This window comes from Citrus clementina, unplaced genomic scaffold, assembly GCF_000493195.1.
Source record: "Citrus clementina cultivar Clemenules unplaced genomic scaffold, Citrus_clementina_v1.0 scaffold_8, whole genome shotgun sequence".
Lineage (NCBI taxonomy): Eukaryota > Viridiplantae > Streptophyta > Magnoliopsida > Sapindales > Rutaceae > Citrus > Citrus x clementina.
In genome coordinates, this window is record NW_006262022.1 from 13,157,080 (window position 1) to 13,172,751 (window position 15,672).

The 15,672-nt window shown below is 33.8% G+C and overlaps 1 non-coding gene and 1 pseudogene across 1 annotated transcript; one reads left to right on the plus strand and one right to left on the minus strand.

The window, feature by feature from the left end:
• LOC112096373 overlaps positions 1-15,672 on the minus strand; it is a 108,460-nt pseudogene that overhangs the window by 21,310 nt on the left and 71,478 nt on the right.
• LOC112096541 lies at positions 3,910-4,013 on the plus strand. Its single transcript, XR_002904443.1, has one exon. It is a non-coding gene; the product is annotated as a small nucleolar RNA R71 (small nucleolar RNA).

Consider the following 15,672-nt stretch of genomic DNA (forward strand, 5'->3'; position numbering starts at 1 on the left):
CTGAGAGGCTGGAGGATTTTGAGGAATTGGTGGAGCTGGAGCTGCTGGTCCATTCTGTTGGAATCCTTGAGACCATGAAAAATTGGGGTGGTCTCTCCATCCAGGGTTATATGTGTTGGAGTATGGGTTGTAATTTGATGGCTTTCTCATTACACCTATGGCATTGGCTTGATCTGAGTATGAGTCATGGTCATGTGGTTCTGTTGATTTAGCAGTCGATAACGATGCTATTTGTCGAGCAAGACCTTCAACCATCTCCTTGACTTCTTTGATTCCTGAAGTTGATTCGCCAATTTGAACCTCATTCACTCCTTTAATTCTTCTAGTAGTCCTGAGTGACCGACTCCGTTGTTGGGAATTATCCGCTTGTCGCTGGAAGAATTCCCAAATCTCTGATGCACTTTTTGACATTAGCTCTCCTCCACTTGTTGCCATTAGCCATTCTTGCACATTCGGTAATAATCCCTCCAAAAAGTATTGGCATTGATGCCATTTCTCGTACCCATGATGTGGACACTTCAAGAGTAGCCCATTGAATCGCTCCCATGTCTCGAAAAACTGCTCGTCCTCTCTCTGAGTAAACTCTGAGATTTCCCTGCGAATAGCATTGGTTTTATGCACTGGGAAATATTTATTCAAAAATTTCGTTACCATTTGTTCCCATGATGAAATGCTATTGGCAGGCAATGTATTAAGCCATGAACGAGCTCTATCCTTTAAAGAAAATGGGAATAATCTAAGTTTAACATCATCGTCTGAAAAATTCTCGTATTTAAAAGTTTGACAAATAGAATGAAAATCATTCAGATGATTATATGGGTCCTCATTTTCTAAGCCATAGAATGTGGGGAGACAATTTAGCACACTAGGTTTTAGTTCAAAGCTCCTAGCAGCTACATTTGGGTATCTTATACATGATGTGCTCAAATTTGCTAAAGGACTGAAATAATCCTTAAATGGCCTCTCCTGTGGTTGCAAATCCATTTTATTTTTTACTTGTTTGTGTGTGCGAAGTGTTTTCTCAAGTTCAAGGTCTATAGGTTCAAGATTGGGTAATAATGACCTTCGACCATGCATGCAAAACAAATAAAATAAAAAATAAAGATGGGAACAAAATAAATAAAAATAAAGAAGAGGGAGAAATTACGATACTAACCTTATTGCGCTATTACAAACTTTCTATAAAAATACACAAAAACAAATACATGAAATAAATTAACTAAAAATTAAATTAATAAAATAAACAAAAAAATTACAAAGAAAAATAAATTGAAAAATAAATTACAGAATTTTAAAGAAGAGAAAAAATAAAAGAAATACTAACCTTTAATTGTAGATTTAATTTTTTTTTTTAATGAAAAAAAATTACAAGAAAACAATTAAAAGAAATTATTCACAAAAATTAATTCTATGAATTAAAATTACTTACCTCCCCGGCAACGGCGCCAAAAACTTGTTGTGAAAATTTTAATGTACTCGCAAGCGCACGAATCTATTGTAGTATAGATCTATGGTGACGAGTGTCGATCCCACGAGGAGGTGGATTTTAATTGTGTATAGAATTAATTTTGTAAATAGGTTGTTGGATTTATGGTGGAAATGATTTGGTATATGCTAAAACTTAAATTCAAATGGCGAGAATAAATTCTAAAATTGGAATTGCAAGGGCAAGAATAAATTGAAGATAATTCTATTGAAATGACGTACTTGGGTATCTGGATCCGTATCAACATGCATCATGGGCTAAATAATCCGTATTAATGCCAATTAAATCATGAGGGGGGAATCCACACCTCATGAACCACGCTCTAATCAATATGGTGCTAAGGGCTTATCGTGCCAAATAATAATAACCTTGTACTAGAGGGCCGGTGAAACCAAGGCGGTACTAGACAAGAATATTATTATTTGTCGACGAGAAGTCAAAACATCCACAAAAACTAGAGGGGAAGAGAAAATAAATTTACCAAATTAAGCCCATGACACATGTTGAGACTTCACCTTCAACCCAAGCTTGAAAGAAAATTAGCCACTCATAATTGAACTAGGGGCAAAATGGGAATTTATTAAAATACGAAGAAAATACAAGATGGAGAGGGAATTACAGAAAATGGATCCCAAAAATGGATTCAGAGATCTCAAATTAGGGGGGAGAGGCCCCCTTTTTATAGATACATGGAGTAAATCATGGCCATCGGATTAAAAATAGTTTGGACGCTCAGGATTGCGCCACGTCATCACTCAACAGTCCACGGTTTGACCACGCGGATGAACAGTAACACGGTTTGACCCGACTTTGAACAGTAACGCGGTTTGACCCGGATGAACAGTAACACGGTTTGGTTGAAAATAATCCTGTGTGATGCATGCACCGTACGCGAGATTTTTCGTCCACTGATATGCTGCCACGTCACCATCAACAGTACATAAGAATTTTAGTCCAACAGGATCGTGACACCTCATCAGTCAATGCCACATCATCGGTCAATGCCACGTCATCATCCGTCTATGTGAACAGTGTCGTGAACAGTAACGTATACAGTACCGTACACGTGAATAGTACCATACATGTGAATAGTGCCATTTTTCCTTTTATGCTCCTCCTAAGGTTTTTGACCGTTCTGAGTTCAAAAGTGATGTCCGTTTTGCCGTCTGATTTCTCCTTTATTGTGAAATGACTATAATGCCCCTTAAATACATAAAATACTTAATTAAAATAAAACACATGTAATTAAATCACAAGAAGGTTAAATACATAAAAGTAAGGGTTGTTAGTAAGACTTGAAATGTAAAATGACGGTTTTCTCCTTTATAAATATGCATTTTCTAACACTCAACAGTTAACACTTACCTGTTTGAAGATTTCAAGAATCTCGCCTGTGGATTTTCCCTTCTTTCCTTTAGTTAACCTCTGAGGAAATGGAGCTTTCGGAACATATTCTCGTGGGTTGGTTTCTTCTTTCTCCTCCGGTGATGAGTCGTCAACATTTACAGGTACAATTTGATTTTCTTTTGTCACCGGCATCTCCACTTTGTTGTCGACTTCCTTTCCTTTTCGCAAGGTCATGATTGCTTTGACCTCTCCATGCTGCTGTGGTGAACTGGTACTTGCTTCATGCACTCCTTTAGGATTAGGCACTGGTTGACTTGGAAACTTGCCTTTCTCAACAGTCATCGCCAAGGTCTGCTGAAGAAGCAAGTTGTCCCACCATCTTCTCGAGGCTTGAAACTGATTGGGCTTGTGAGTTGAAGCCCGCTCTCAATTCATTTCGTAGTCCATCAATGGTGCGGTTCTATTGCTCAATCGTGGAGTGAGTAAGATTCTTGAGATTCTGGAATGAATCCTCCCATGGTCTGGGTTGAGAGTAGTTTTGGTTCTGATTGTATGGTCTAAATGGGGGCTGAGAGGCTTAAGGATTTTGTGGAATTTGTTGCATTGGTGGAGCTGGAGCTGCTGGTCCATTTTGTTGGAGTCCTTGAGACCATGAAAAATTGTGGTGGTCTCTCTATCCAGGATTATATGTGTTGGAGTATGGGTTGTAATTCGATGGTTTTCTCATTATACCTATGGCATTGGCTTGATCTAGATATGAGTCAGGGTCATGTGGCTCTGTTGATTTAGCAGTCGATAACGATGCTATTTGTCGAGCAAGACCTTCAACCATCTCCTTGACTTTTTTTATTCCCGAAGTTGACTCGCCAATGTGAACCTCATTCACTCCTTTAATTCTTTTAGTATTCCTGAGTGATCGACTCCGTTGTTGGGAATTATCCGCTTGTCGCTGGAAGAATTCCCAAATTTCTGATGTACTTTTTCACATTAGCTCTCCTCCACTTGTTGCCATTAGCCATTCTTGCACATTCGGCAATAATCCCTCCAAAAAGTATTGGCATTGGTGCCATTTCTCATACCCATGATGTGGACACTTCAAGAGTAGCCCATTGAATCTCTCCCATGTTTCAAAAAATTGCTCGTCCTCTCTCTGGGTAAACTCCGAGATTTCCCTGCGAATAGCATTGGTTTTATGCACTGGGACATATTTATTCAAAAATTTTGTAACCATTTGTTCACATGATGTGATGCTATTAGCAGGCAAAGTATTTAACCATGAACGAGCTCTATCCTTTAAAGAAAATGGGAATAGTCTAAGTTTAATATCATCGTCTGAAAATTTTTCATATTTAAAAGTTTGACAAATGGCATGAAAATCATTCAGATGATTATATGGATCCTCATTTTCTATGCCATAAAATGTGGGGAGACAATTTAGCACACAAGGTTTTAGTTCAAAGCTCCTAGCAGCTACATTTGGGTATCTTATGCATGATGTGCTCAAATTGGCTAAAGGACTGAAATAATCCTTAAATAGCCTCTCCTGTGGTGCTTGTAAATCTATTCCAAATTTATTTTTAATGTGCTTGTGTGTGCGAAGTGTTTTTTCTAATTCAAGGTCTATAGGTTCAAGATTAGGTAATAATGACCTACGACCATGCATGCAAAACAAATAAAATAAAAATAAATATGGGAACAAAACAAATAAAAATAAAGAAGAGGGAGAAATTACAATACTAACCTTATTGCGCTATTAAAATCTTTCTATAAAAATACACAAAAACAAATACGTGAAATAAATTAACTAAAAATAAATTAATAAGATAAACAAAAAAAAATTTAAAGAAAAATAAATTAAAAATTAAATTACAGAATTTTAAAGAAGAGAAAAAGAAAAGAAATACTAACTTTAAATGTAGATTTACTTTTTTTCTTTTTTTTTAATAATAAAAAAATACAAGAAAATGAATAAAAGAAATTATTCACAAAAATTAATTCTATGAATTAAAATTACTTACCTCCCCAGCAACGGCGCCAAAAACTTGTTGTGCAAATTTTAATGTACTCGCAAGCGCACGAATCTATTGTAGTATAGACCAATGGTGACGAGTGTCGATCCCATGAGGAGGTGGATTTTAATTGTGTGTAGAATTAATTTTATAAATGGGTGATTGGATTTATGGTGGAAATGATTTGGAATATGCTAAAACTTAAATTAAAATGGCGAGAATAAATTCTAAAATTGGAATTGAAATTGCGAGAATAAATTGAAGAGAATTCTATTGAGATGACGTACTTGGGTATCTGGATCCGTATCAACATGCATCATGGGCTAAATAATCTGTATTAATGCCAATTAAATCATGAGAGGGAAATTCACACCTCATGAACCACGCTCTAATCAATATGGTGCTAAGGGCTTATCGTGCCAAATAATAATAACCTTGTACTAGAGAGCCGGTGTAACCAAGGCGGTATCTAGACAAGACTATTATTATTTGTCGACGAGAAGTCAAAACATCCACAAAAATTAGAGGGGAAGAGAAAATAAATTTACCAAATTAAGCCCATGACACATGTTGAGACTTCACCTTCAACCCAAGCTTGAAAAAAAATTAGCCACTCATAATTGAACTAGGGACAAAATGGGAATTTATTAAAATACGAAGAAAATACAAGATAGAGAGAGAATTACAGAAAATGGATCCCAAAAATGGATTCAGAGATATCAAATTAGGGGGGAGGCCCCCTTTTTATAGATACATTGAGTAAATTGTGGCCATCGGATTAAAAACAGTTTGGACGCTCAGGATTTCGCCACGTCATCAGTCAACAGTACGCGTGAACAGTACGCGGTTTGACCACGTGGATGAATAGTAATACGGTTTGACCCGGGTGAACAGTGACGCGGTTTGGTTGAAAATAATCCTGTGTGATGTATGTACCGTACGCGAGATTTTTGGTCCACGATATGCTGCCACGTCACCATCAACAGTACATAAGAATTTTAGTCCAACAGGATCGTGACACCTCATCAGTCAATGCCACATCATCGGTCAATGCCACGTCATCGATCCGTCTATATGAACAGTGCCGTGAATAGTAACGTATACAGTACCGTACATGTGAATAGTACCGTACATGTGAACAGTGCCATTTTTCCTTTTATGCTCCTCCTAAGGTTTTCGACCGTCCTAAGTTCAAAGTTGATGTCCGTTTTGCCATCTGATCTGTCGTTTATTGTTAAATGACTACGATGCCCCTAAAATACATAAAATACTTAATTAAAATAAAACACACAGAATTAAATCAAAAGAAGGTTAAATTCATAAAAGTAAAGGTGTTAGTAAAACTTGTAGTGTAAAATGATGATTTTCTCCTTTATAAATATACATTTTCTAACACTCAACACTCTTGTCCACATACTCATCATCAGAATGGCTTAGTTAAGAGAAAGCACAGACAAGTGGTAGAATTGGGTCTTACATTGTTAGCTCAAGCCAAACTTCCTTTGAATTTTTGGTGGGATTCTTTCCATGCTTCAGTTTATCATATCAATAAGTTACCAACTTTAGCTCTTAAAATGTTGACACCATATGAAAAACTTTTCAAACATAAAGCTAAGAGAATATAGATCATTCACTGAATTTTTAAACCAGTGTGGCATTTTATTTAGGCACTCTTGTCCACATACTCATCATCAGAATGGCTTAGTTGAGAGAAAGCACAGACAAGCAGTAGAATTGGGTCTTACATTGTTAGCTCAAGCCAAACTTCCTTTGAATTTTTGGTGGGATTCTTTCCATGCTTCAGTTTATCATATCAATAGGTTACCAACTTCAGCTCTTAAAATGTTGACACCATATGAAAAACTTTTCAAACATAAAGCTGATTATAAGATGCTGAAATGTTTTGTTTGTGCTTGCTATCCATACTTGAGAGATTACAATAAGCAAAAGTTTGATTATCACACAAGTAAATGCATATTCATTGGTTATAGCCTTGCTCACAAAGGATATAAATGTTTGCACCATTCTGGTCGTATATACATAGCAAGGCATGTCATATTTGATGAAAATGCATTCCCTTTCTCTTCAGATCCTATTTTCAGTTCTAAAAATAAAATACAACCAATATCCAGCTCTACTTTGTCTCCTCATCAAGTTTTTCATTTGTCCACTCTTCCTGTTGTGTCAAATCCTTGTGATAGCAGTTTTGAATCCTGCTCTCCAGCATGTTCCAATAGCACAGAACTGTTCCCAACAGTAGATCACCAATAAGCAAATGAGGCTACATAACTTCAAACACCAAATCTTAATCATGCTCTTGAACCTACTCATGATCTAAACTCACCAAACACTTCAAATTCTACTCCAATTCCATTACCGTCTCAATCTCAAATAATCTCAAACAGTATTCAACCTTTACAAAACAATCACCCCATGACTACAAGAGGAAAAGCAGGTGTTTTTAAACCAAAAATGTATACTACAGTGTTAGTTCACAAAGAGCCAGATTCAGTTGATAAAGCTTTGCAAGATACAAACTGGTTTACAGCTATGAAAAATGAGTATGATGCACTAATTGAAAATAGAACTTGGTCTTTAGTACCAAGAACAGAAACTCAGAAAATTGTTGGAAATAAGTGGGTGTATAGGATAAAGTATAATACTGATGGCAGTGTAGCTAAGTATAAGGCTCGATTGGTGGCAAAAGGGTTTCAACAGATTGAGGGTGTGAATTATTTTGATACCTTTAGTCCAGTGGTAAAGCTAGCAACAGTTAGAGTAGTTTGTAGTCTTGCAGTAATGAATCAGTGGATAGTTAGACAGGTGGATGTCAACAATGCATTCTTGAATGGTGAATTGTCAGAAGAGGTGTTTATGCAGCAACCTAAAGGCTTTGTTGATAAAAGCAAACCTAACTGTGTTTGCAGATTACACAAAGCATTATATGGTCTTAAGCAAGCTCCTAGAGCTTGGTTTGAAAAGCTCAGAGGATGTCTTCTGCAATGGGGTTTCAGAAATTCCAAATCTGATTCTTCTTTATTCTTAAGAAAAACTAAAGTGTCACTCATTATGGTATTGATATATGTTGATGACATATTAGTTACTGGACCTAACAGTGAAGAATTGGACAGCTTTATTCAACAGTTTAATATTGTTTTTGCATTGAAAGACTTAGGAAGATTGTCATATTTCCTTGGTATAGAAGTGTTGTATGGTCAGGATTGCATTTATTTGTCTTAGAAGAAGTATATCAGAGATTTGCTTGCTAAAGTAGTCATGCTTGACTGTAAAGGAGTGATAACACCAATGTACAGTGGCAAGGACTCAAAATTGCAGAAGATAGTTAAAGGAGATTTGGGTTACTATGTTGAAGATGCTACTCATTATAGAAGCATTGTAGGTGGTCTCCAGTATCTGATCTTGACAAGACCAAAAATTGCTTATTCTGTTCATAAGCTGAGCCAATATGTATCTGCACCAACTATGCAACATCTTATGGCTTGCAAAAGGGTTCTTAAATATCTAAAGGAGATACAGGATTATGGCTTAAAATTTGTTAAGGATGGTGATCTGAAAATTACTTCATTCACTAATGCAGATTGGGGAAGTGACCTGGATGATAGGAAATCAATTGGAGCTTATTGTGTGTATCTTGGAAATAATCTGATTTCACGGTCTTCGAAGAAGCAAACAGTAGTCACTAAGTCTTCATCTAAGAGTGAATACAGGGCACTTGCTTCAACTGCTTCAGAGATAGCTTGGTTGAAATCCTTGTTTCTAGAAATGGAAGTTTGTTGTGTAGAGAGACCAACAATATGGTGTGATAATATGAGTGCAACAGAACTAGCAAAGAATCATGTGTTCCATTCAAGAACCAAACACATTGAGATTGATGTTCATTTTATTCAAGATAAAGTGTTAGTTGGTGATCTCAAAATCTGTTATGTGCCAAGTGAAGATCAAATTGCAGATATCTTAACCAAGCCCTTATCTTCTCCTCAGTTCAATTACTTAAGGGACAAACTCAATGTCTTTCCATGCCCTTTGAGTTTGAGAGGGACTGTGAAGATAGCTCATTATGCAGAAGTGAAGAAGAAGAATCAGCGTGTCAAGTTGCCAGCTGTCATTAGTGCCACGTCAGAAGATCCACGTCAGCAGCAGTTACCAGCCTAACTAACTTCACAATGCACATGCTGTATTTGGTTATTGATTAGCTGAGTGAGCTTGTATTTAATAATTAGTTAGTGAGCTATTAGTTAGTCAATGTAAGCATATATAAATAGCTGCAAGTTCGTGATTGTTGTTATGTACAAAATATCAGTTCATTAATGAAATAAGAAATTTTCCTCTGTATTTTCTCAGCTGCCAAACAACAGCACTTATTCATTTTTACAATTTCTTCAGCAGGAAACTATGATTTAGGTAAGAGAGAGCCGCTTATCCTGAAAAATAATATGGTTACGAGCTCTCCAAATATGATGGAAAATAAGAACGCAAATGCGCCACACCAAAATAAACTTGAGGATGAAATCCTTTAGAAACCATGGACATCCCTAATCTGACATTTACAAAGAAGTACGAAATAGGCTTTCTAACCAATGCCAATGAGATTGCGCAAAAGAATAATGCACAAAAATGTCATCCAAAATTTCAGGGCTAGAAAGGTGAAAACACCAAGCGAAGCTAAAATCATGCTTTTGAAGATTATCTTCTGTACGAAGTATACGAGAAATAATTCTCCAAAGCAAGGATGAAAATCTTGGGGGAATAGGACTACACCGTATGAAAGCGGCCCAAGCCTGAGTGGGTCGTTTAATTCTCAAGCTTCATAACAACTAGTAAAACAAAGAGAACCTTCCTTAGGGTCAGCCCAAATGAGGGAGTCTTCGCAAGCTCTAACAAGAAGTGTCAATGTCACAATCTCCTTAGAGATATGAGGAAAAAGCTGAGTGAACCTCAGTAGAAGGTTCCATGATTGATTATCAATAAAGTCAGAGACCTTCAAGGTAAGAGCATGGAATCGATGGATGTTGTGGGGAGATAAAGGAGTATCTCAGAAGTCAGAGCCATTTAGAATGCCAAAAATCAACAGCTTTACCATCTCCATTAATCCAATTGGGCTTTGTCTTTAATAATATCTAAAACCTTGCGAAATCCTGGCCAGATAGACGATGGCTTACATAACACAGCAGAGTCCCAGAGGTCATGAAAATAAACACACCAAGAAGAGTTTTTTGTGAAAATAACTTAGGCAAATTTTAAAAGGGCGGCTGAATTGAGGTCCTTGAGGTCTCGAAGGCTAAACCACCTTCATTTTTTTCGCAAACAGACAATCTTCCATGAAGCAATAACTAGATTATGCGTACAATGATTACCATACCAAAGAAAATTACTAAATTCGCTCGGGAGTTCATTAAAAAGAGATCTTGGCCATTGATAAACATGGAAACTGTGCAAAAATAGAGAAGAGATAACTGATTGTAGAAGTTGACATCCCTTTTCAAAGCTGAGAAGCATTCCTTTCCAGCCTGCTAACGTAGAAGCAGCTCTGTCTGAGATGGCTTGAAAACACGAACGTCGTGGGCTGAAAGGAAGAGATCCCTCGTAAAAGCGAAGGATGTGGAAACTGCATTTCAGAGATGTTGAGATAGCGTGCTTAAATAAAATTGACTTTTATCTTCATTCACTTGCCGGCCAGAAATAGAAGAATAAATCTGTGAAAAAGAAGCTTTTAAATTATGAAGGGAAATGGCATGCGCTTGGGGAAAGATGAATATATCGTCCGCATAAAGAACATGAGAAGGAGCAATGCGACCTCTTGGAGCAGAGATCAGCTTAATGAACCCTTGCAAGTAGTGGTGGGATAAGCCCCTGCTAAGAAATTGTTCAGATAGAAAAAAACAGAATAAGTGAGTGGATGTCCTTGACGAACCCCTCTTGAAAAAGGAAAAAAAAAATCTATGAGGGCTGCCGTTTATCAAAACAGAGAGGCATGAAGAGTGAAGAATGGAATTAATCCAAGTTATAAATGTATCATGGAAACCAAATTTGTCACTCCCCAAACTATGAAAAAGAGTACAAAGGTGATCTTTCTAACAAACAATATCTTAAAAATGCGGAAATCATATTATAAATAAGACTATTTAAATATTTAAAAAATTATTAACTTACCACTAAACGTAATTATTCCCAAATACAAATGACATGTTACATTTTATAAGTCACAAAAATCTCAAGTTCTAGATACACATGTCAAAAAGTCCTTATGGATTAAGTGTCTATTTAGTATAGATTATCTAATGGTTATAAGTATTTATTTAATTATATAAATTCTTATGAAATTTTTTGTTATTTTTTGGTTGGGTTTTCAGTGGAGCTTTTGAAGATTAAATAAGGTATCTTACCTCTACTAGCAAAAATTTTAAACTTTTGAGAGTAGATATTGAAAAACTTTTTTTAATATTAAAATATTTAAAATATTATCTACTTATTTGACAATCTTATTTTATTATTTTTCATAAAATAAATTTTAAAAAACTTACCTATTAAATTAATTTTATAATTTTTAATAAAAACTCTCATTGATGACCAAACAACTAAAATTTTTTTAGGTGAAAGCTTTACTTATAAAAGCTCAATTCATAAAAGCTATTCTCAAATAAGCTTTACTTGAAAACTTATATCAAACGGAGCCTAAGGGAACCAAGGAATGCCAGTAGCCGTGCCAAATTCATCACATGCTAAGTCTATCAGTCATATGGGAATCACAACAAATTATAGTGAGTATAAAAACTTAGTGACCAAACTAGGCTTTCATATAGCAAAATAAACACATAACATATACACTACATGTGCATGCAATGGCATAAGTACAAAGTTACTTCCAAAGGTTTTACAATTCTAAAAACACTTAACAAAACTTATCACTCTTATTCTGGAAATATTTATAATTTTTTACCATTTAGTAAGACTTCATATATCATATATCAAATAATAAGCCTGAGTCCCTGTGACCTACCGTACATGTTACATATAACAATCCTAAAGAAAAGGCTATGCAAGTCAAAAGGCTCCACATAAGCATATGGGTGCCTATTAAGTTAGTAACAAACTCATTACAACTTCACTTGCAATTCCAAAAAGGTACTAACTTCTATAAATATGATACTCATATAAAAAGGTACTAACAAACTATTTTACTCAAGAAAATATTTCCTATAACTTCATAAATCAAAATATTTCATTCTCACAGTGTAGAAACATTAATGATCAGCCCTCAATCTCTGATTTTTATAAAATAAAATACTTATCCAAAAGCCCTGAAAAATTTTCAAAGCTTAAACAGATGCATTAATATATAGGTTGTAAAAATTTCAAACCTAAATTCATTCAAAATATATTGCAAATAAATTTTATTTCAAGACTATTATATCATGAAATCCAGAATCCATAATTAAAGCTTTAGTCATCAATTAACAATAATTAAAATATAAGGAATTAGGACTCCAATTTTGGATATGATATACAAGAGTAGATCTAGAATATTTTATAATTTTTGGAGAAGCTTTTTTCAATAATTTTTTTTTCATTCTGTAACACTGCAGAAATTTCATTTTTCTAGAATCACATTATATAATTCAAAAATTCATTAAAAGCATAATATAACTCATTTTTCAATGAAACAAAATTCTATATAACCTTCAAGACGTCTAGTTTTACTATATATAAGCAAATTTTTATAACAAAAAATACATCTATTTTTAAATAATTTTGGGAATGAGTGACTATCATAAAAATTTAGCACATTTCCTTAATCCTCATGGTTTTCATTTAATCAATAATTCCCCAACACATAATACCCATAAAAATCATACAAAAACCTCAAGAATCAAAAACCAAATCTTAATAAAAAAGATCAAAGACAATAAGTAAGTTTATACTAGAAAAAGAGTACCCAAATGTCATAGAACTGCATACCTTAAACACCTCTACAATTATCTAATAATTTTTACACTTCAATGATATAAGCCACCTAAAAATATTTATCCATCTCTCAATCTTTTTTTTTTTTATTACCTCAATCTTCTTTTTTAGGAGAAGCTTAAGTCTCTCTCATTTTTCTTTTTCCTTTTCAATTTATCTGTTTATACCTATAATGTGATTTTTTACTATTGGGCTTGGGTGGGCTTGACTAAAACAAATAAGCCTTGGCCCAATAACTATTCTAGGCCCAAAACTAAATAAGTCCAACCATTATTACATTATTAATACTAGTACTAATATTGTTGAGTTGTGTCCCACATTGGTTAGTAAAAGGGAAATACTTCGGTGAATAAGAAAGATATGTCACTCCACTCAATAGGTTAATCTTTTGGTTTGGATACCTATAAATCATAGGCCAAGGCCCCTCAACAATTAATATCAGATGTAGATGTTAGCAGTCAGAATGTGGTAGTGGAAGTACGAAAGAACCAAAGTCTGGAGGTAGTTTCATCCAGGGGATGGATTGTTGAGTTATGTCCCATATTGGCTAGTAAAAGAGAAATACTTGGGTTAATAAGTAAAATAGATCACTCTACCCAATGAGCTAACCTTTTGGGTTAGATATCTAGAAATCTTAGGCGAAATTCCCTCGATAAATCTTAATAGTAATAATAAATAACAATAATGATAATTATAACATAATAAAAAATTTAACGGTTAAATAAGAAAACAATCAATAATAACAATAATACTATAAAAAATAATACTCATAATTACTTACTTAATTCCCTAGTATTACAAAATTTCTTTAACACTCAACAATAAAATCCATATGAGAGTATCAAAAGCCTTAGTGAGTTTAATGTCAACATTCCCTTTGAACACTTTTGAATCCAGAAGAAGCTGTGGATTGTCTAAAACCAAGCCAATACAGTAAGAAATATTGCAACCTCTCGAAAATGCTGATTGTGTAGAAAAACAAGTAGAGATACTATTAGTATCTAAATTGGGAACTCATCCAAAAGAGAAATGAAATTTATTTGAAATATAACTCAAAGTATCGGTATTTGATGAATTTAATAAGAGTATTAAACATAAAATTAGTGGACTAAAAATTTGAACTTCTAATTGAAAAAGTTTAACCAAAATTAAAGGGTACTTTAACCAAAAATGAAATTCTATAAAGTAAATTTGGTATCTAACCAAAATTATTGGAATATCACTGAGAAAATGGGAACATTCAGCACAAATCTAGTGAAATTTTTAGTTGAAACATATGAGTCCAAAAAAGACAAAGTTTAACTAAAATTAGGAACTCACATAATAAGAAATAAAATTTACTTAGAATCTAACCTAAAATAAAGCTATTTAATGAATTAAAAATTACATTCATAAAACTAATGGATTAAAAAGTTGAAACATGTGAACCTCTAGTTGAGAAACTTTAATCAAAATTAGGGATTAATCCAACCGAAAATGAATATTTTTAGAGTAAATTTGGTACTTAACCCAAATTATTAGAATCTTACCTAAACAATGGGAAAATTCAACATAAAACTAGTGGAATTATTTGTTGAAACACCCAAACCCATAAGCGAGAAAGTTCAACCAAAATTAAGAATGCATCAAATAAAAATGAAATTTGCTGGAATAAAACCCAAATATTGGTATTTAAAGAAATTAATAAGAACATTAAATACAAAACTTGTAGACTAATAAGTTGAAGTAAATGAACCAATAAATGAGAAAACTTAACCAAAATTAAGGATATATGAAATAAACTTAGAACATCCATTTATTTAATTGGTATTTAAACAAAAGAGTTTGGATACGCTTAATAATGAATTTTCTTTTCATTCGATTTATTATTTTTTTTCAATGTTAAATTTGGGTAGTGGCCGTATAAAATACGATCACCGCATTGTAGGATTCAAGAAAAGGATGGGAACACAACCTAGCATACTGATGGTGCTTTAGGAAAAGTCAATTGACTGTGCCAGGAATTAGATACAGTAGGGGCTAACTTATATAACATTTCAATTTTTTTTCTCAATTATCAAAATGATAAATTTTAATCTGACACATGATATTGTTAAAATTCCACAATAATTTACTTAGATCATAGTTAAGACTTCTAAATATTTCATTATTTATCCTACAATATAGATTGAACCATTAGTTCGTTAGGATTTAAAATCTTGAAGACTTTTAATTTTATCTCTAATTTAAGTTGCAAATGTCGTTTGTCGAGTTGCGTCGTGGTGATAAATTCCTCAATAATTGAAAGAGAGATAAAAGAAATAAATTATTATAAGTTGTCTTATAATTTGATAAGGTTAATAAATAAGAGGAAGATAATAGAATCTATTGCAACAAATAATAATTGATGAACTTTCATATTTTTAGAGAAGAATAAAGTAGAAACTAAGAGGAGATAACCCTTATATTTTAAAAATGGGTAAATTTTATATTACTCTATTCGTGAATTTACTATTTTTAAATTACTCCTTACTTTTGAAAATCTCATATTACTCCTTAAAAGTAGTTAACTTTAATAATTGACTGCTGTTGACTTGATAAACTACAAAAATACCCCTATTTTAACCATTTTTGTTAACTAATGATTTTAATTAAAAAATATATCTGAATTAATAAAATAACAAAACAAAAATGACTTGAGATCTTTAAAATTCAAAAGGAAAGAAAAACTATATCTTCTAGTTTCATCTCCATACAATTAGAACCACACTACACCCTAGCTGAAATATCCATAATTTTCCCTATGACGTCAATTGGTTGGCATGGTTACGAGGATTTGGTTTTAATGGCCGCATGCAGCCATGGGTT